Below are 5,527 nucleotides of genomic sequence, written 5' to 3'. Positions count from 1 at the left end.
CCCCCCGACATTTGGTGTTCGATACGCGTATTCGTTGAATAGTGCTTCTATTTGTATTCGAACCGCGTTCCTGAATCCTTCCATTCGAGGTCCAAGCTGCGCCTCATAGTTTGCAAACTGTTTACTTACGTATTGGCTATACACTAAGAGTATATGACACCTGGAAGTACGTGTGATATATTTGATATTCGTGACTCTACATTACTTCGCGGTCCTTAAGAAGGTGTGGCTAATATCAGTGATCGACTTACTGATCGATTGTGTTTTTGTAAAATTTGCACCTGCAGTGTTGTTTGTTATGGAGAAACTTGAAGGATGGCTTCATTGAGAGAAAATATGAATATCGAGTGGTTCAGAAAGTTTTAAAATCGGAAAAATACGAGAATAATGTAGGTCGATGGAAATAAGATTTCACATACTGTGTTTCTCTGTGATACTTTATGCTATCCACTGGGTAGCCTCATAATTACTTTATCAAGAAATCTTTTTAGATATGAATTTTGACACCATTGGAATTTTTTTTTTTTTAGATATGAATTTTGATACGTTTGGAGAGCTCATTAAGTACTTGCCTATCAACTTACTTGACACGATGATTTGTGATCGTATGGCTATTAAGCAACTTTTTGTCCTCGACTTTTGGTTTTAACGAGGAAAAAGATTTAACATTTAGGTTTAAACAGATTTGATAATTCTCGAAAACAGTGACAAACATTCAGGCCATAAATTTCTAACTGAATTTAACTTTACAACTGAACAGTGACTAAGACCAAACACAATCAGTTAAACTGAATGAACTTTAGGAAACTCGATGCAGGAGATCATGGCGAATTAAGGAACGGAGAAAAGGAGGAGGAGAAAGTAATCAGAGTGGAATCTTGGTTTCTATGTTTGCTACGAAAAGTTGAAGCCCCTTCGAATGATTGAATTAATTAGAGGCTTTTGTAAGATCGGATACTTTTAGCTAGATTTTCTTCCTTAGACACGTGGAATTGTAGAAATTGCTGACCGCAAGTTTTTAAGCTTTATAAAAATATGATATCAGTAGAATTTTAATACTCAATCGTGCATGTTTGGTGCCACAGAGGTATTTTTTCTTTTTTGCTTTATTTAACTGCTGAGGAAATGACCTCGTATGCACAAAATGGTATTTTGATAAATTGCCTGCAGCTGAACGAGACATGAAGCCTCTAAAGCCATTTTTCCCCTTAATACATTGAACGTCACATCCTTCAGAAATAGGTGACACTTACTTTCGTCCAAAGATAAATGAGCCGTAAGGTGCATCGATCACAAAAAATTCGTAATGACCCGAATTTTGTTGACCGAGCGCCATTTTAATATCTGTGAACATGGAAAAGTGGGGCAATCGCATGGAAAAATCTTTAAAAAGTAATGAAATTGTTCATAATTCTATAGTTTGACATTATTGTTAACTATTGATTTATACGCGCAAAATATGATTTCATCAAAAAATTGATTAGTTTGCGATACTTCATCATACAAGACGTGTTCAACTTCCTCGCTATAAAATTGTCAGATTAATTAATTAATAAATTTTCATTCAAATACAATCTACAAAATATCTCAGTACAATTATTACACGTACAAAAATTCTACTAACCTTCTCTACATTTTTGGCTTAACTGACAAAAAGAGCAGCCATGCCCGTCGTTGCCCCAATCCCGAATCCATTGCGCGAGAAATAAAAAGGCGAGCAGGCAATGATCTCGTAAATAAGCGCGGAGACATTGCTACTTTCTCGAATCGACTACACGCAATAAATTGCCAGCAACAATGGCCGAACGAGTTGCAAGGGGACACATAAATTGGTATCAAGCTCTCAGCGCTTAATTCAACGCAACATTCGTACGGGCCTTCCAATCCCACGCGATGTTCACCCGGAGCACACGATGTCCTTGAGACAGCGATATTGCGTCGAGTCGCCGTTCCAGACGACATTTAACGATAACGAAACGCGAGCAAAAGGTGTGCACACACAGTGTCCACCCGTGCCTCCTCTAAATCGTTGGAACAGGTACACCAAGTGACCACCTACAGGAACGAACCAATCTATTTGTCGTCCGTTGCTAACCCCACCCTTTCTTTTCTAAAACGGGAAAAACGAACGAAGATTCGTTAATATGTAGTCTCGGGGACGTGAAGGGAGGCGACGTCGCGATTTTTTCGAAGCATGTTGCAGCGTTATTAGAGCCGGTATCACTGGTTACGCGCACGTGATTCACGGTTACCATTAGCATGGTTTTTACCACAGCCATCGTATGGTGGACACGTTTTCTTCTTTTTGCCTCTTTCAATCACGGCGAGTTTAATAAGGCGCCGTTGAACGTGCGAATTTCGCGAATGCGCGAGATGAAAAATCAAGAAGTCATTATCAGCCTCTGAAACACGGCGTGTTCAACGTGATCGTACACTCCCTCTCATAAGTATCGGACATTGAAACAAGTTATTGGTCCAGTACACCTGCTGATATAATACAGAACGTGATAATTATTCCAGATTATCAAGGAGACGGTTAATTGGTCAAAACTATATGAAGATTACAGGTGAAAGATATGATAATTGAAAGTTTGTTGATTTTTTGGTTTTAATGTTACTTAATAGTTAAAAGCATATTTTTACACCTTCTGTGCGCAAGTTGCATCGTTTATGTCCGCGTCCAATTGTTTTACTATTCTAGGTTCTCAAAAAATCTGAAACTCTAACATACTAACTGCCTCTACTATATCGCACAAACGATTTTTGAGTCAAGCGTTTAAATGATATTTCAAGGAAAATAAAAATTTAGTTTGAAGAAATATATGGGTGAAATTTCACTGAGTGCGTAAATGGTCCAGGTTTCTATGAATCGTGGGCTATAGCAAGTTAATAAATTACTATTAATTTTATCTTATATTTCGCAAGTCTCCCAATACTTATGGACGGAGGTGTACACGCGAGGAAAAACGGCGAATAGAATAATGATTTTATAAGTTGTTGTCTTGCAACGTTTCGGGGACATAGTGAGAGTTCATTGTTTACGTGGAGCATAAGTATAGAAGACCGCATTGAACGATCTGGCTTCTTCACTCGAGAGCGCGTACAATTAGGGTCGTATTACATGCGTACTGGTCTTGTCGTTTTGCTTACCCGTTATCGAGCACCATTGACACCGTTCTCCAGGAGGGAGGATTAGCGATGTAAATTTTCCACGAGGCCAGACAAAATTATCGAGGCGCGATATCGTTGTTTGGATGAAATGATAAATGAGGACGATATAATCGACACGACTTTGAGAACAACCAGCATTACCAGATCGTGAAACATTTGTTGTGTCGATGTTTAATTATTTGGTTCGTGTAGTGAATATCTTAATCAGTGGATTTGAGTGAAGATATGGTATTATGATTGTTGAAGTGGTCACCACTTATAAGAAAACTCTACATCTGGTCTTTTTAGTTTTCTCAAGCACTGAAGCCACCGACAGCGTGTAGACAAAAGACTGCGACGAAGTCAGACCATAAACAGTAGACAGGTGACGTTGGCTTCGGGGTTTTCAGTTACTGGGTAACACAGCTAGCGTGCGGATCTGAACCAGCTCAAATTGTATTCTTACTTATGATTACACTTCTATTTAAATATATTTTCCGCCTTACAATTTATCCACGTGTTTTCTCTGTTTACACATCGAATAACCTCAACAATGGTTTTTAGTTTTCTCAAGCTGTAGACAAAAGACTGCGACGAAGTCAGACCATAAACAGTAGACAGGTGACGTTGGCTTCGGGGTTTTCAGTTACTGGGTAACACAGCTAGCGTGCGGATCTGAACCAGCTCAAATTGTATTCTTACTTATGATTACACTTCTATTTAAATATATTTTCCGCCTTACAATTTATCCACGTGTTTTCTCTGTTTACACATCGAATAACCTCAACAATGGTAAAATATGTGTTCTGATGACGTTGAATACCTTTTTTATATATGTAATAAACTTATTTAGGAATATCGAATATCAAGAAAATTGTTTTACAGATAAAAATAAGACTAATACGTGTGATATATGTGGTAGTTATTTAAAAATATTGAATATCAGGAGAATCGTTTTACAAATAAAAGGAAGAATAAAATGTTTGAAAATGTGATAATTTTGTGTGACTGTTTACAGTGAGAAATTGAATATGTAGTATTGACAAAACTGAAATGCGAGGACGTACTAGAAGAATGCATGGTTACTGAAGTTTTTGGATGGACATGATTGAATGTATCCTGGAAACATTTGCACAATTTCATTAAAGTAGCTAATGAACATCGTATAATGCAAAAAGGAGAAATTTGCTCGAGCTGCGTGCCTGAATTATTAGTTTCTGAACCATAATCGTTGAGTTCTTATATTGCGTTGTATCTCTTTATGTTGTACTCACATATTTCAATATTATTTCAATACTTTTAATAATAGTTTTACTTACCAAAGTAACAAACATAGCAAAAGAGATTAAAATTCAATATCTAAAACCGTCTTCAAACAAGGATCAATATGGCTGATAAATTTATGAAGACCCTAGAATGTCGTCACGCGAGTACAAGGCATAAAGAGAATTCCTATTTAACTGGAATAGCAGGACAAGAATCCACGTTTTACTGGACTGGAATTCAAAGCAATCAAAGCATCCGGGTCGCGACGTGGATTCTTTTTCTCTCCTAATCTCAATATCGAAATGCCTACCATTTACGACACAGGCGGACAGATTTTCGCGTGATATTACGACGATTGCACGCGGGGAAAACAGAACGATTTCTCTGAATGACGCGACCTGAATTTGTGGAGAAACACTATCGTGGATATCCTCGAATGGAATTCGAGGGACTGACAATGAAATTTGCTCCCGGAATCGTGCACCATTAAAAGTGATCGTTGCTTGTTCGACAGCCGTGTAACCTGTGGCGCGTTGTAACTCACGTACGTCGGTAATAATTTTCTTGCACCACGTAAATCCGACCACGAACCACTTCAAAGATTTGTTAGCCGTCTCTGCCATTTTGTCAGAGGCTGGGATTGTTGTGTGAACGGAAGCCGCGTTGAAATACCTCTGGGGTTAAGTTCTATATCTTTGTTCGGACGTTTATTGCATTGATTTCTTTATCCAATTGAAGATTAAAGTTAAATTAACAAAAGCTGTTATTTCTGATTCCTTTTTAGTCAATTTATATGATTAAATTCTATTGAATCCACATTAAATGGAAATATTTATTATGTTAAATTTAACTTAATAATAATAATAATAATCTAAACGTAACTTAATTTGTTATTATTTTATTTAGGTAATGTTTGTTGAATATAGCGATGCCCGCTTCTAGCATTTTGATCTTGTATACTGATCTTTCTTCAAACAATGATAGATTGATATAATATTTCATTTAAATAATCAAAGATTACGTTCTTTGCTTTCCTACGACATATCTTTCAAAATTTCCAACCGTTTTATTGTTCAATATGTTAATAATCAGTAAACTGTGTTTAAAAAAA

At 37.0% G+C, this 5,527-nt stretch overlaps 1 long non-coding RNA gene across 1 annotated transcript; it reads left to right on the top strand.

Annotated features, from left to right (window-relative positions):
* The first annotated feature begins 21 nt into the window (after positions 1-21).
* On the top strand, positions 22-3,375 carry LOC117152333. The gene is made up of 3 exons (XR_004462684.1): positions 22-389; positions 531-2,038; positions 2,521-3,375. It is a non-coding gene; the product is annotated as an uncharacterized LOC117152333 (long non-coding RNA).
* Positions 3,376-5,527: the final 2,152 nt, after the last annotated feature.

Source organism: Bombus impatiens, unplaced genomic scaffold (assembly GCF_000188095.3).
Source record: "Bombus impatiens unplaced genomic scaffold, BIMP_2.2 scf_1117, whole genome shotgun sequence".
Taxonomy (NCBI): domain Eukaryota; kingdom Metazoa; phylum Arthropoda; class Insecta; order Hymenoptera; family Apidae; genus Bombus; species Bombus impatiens.
The sequence above is the reverse complement of the archived record's forward strand: the minus strand, read 5'-3'. Positions and strand labels throughout refer to the sequence as shown.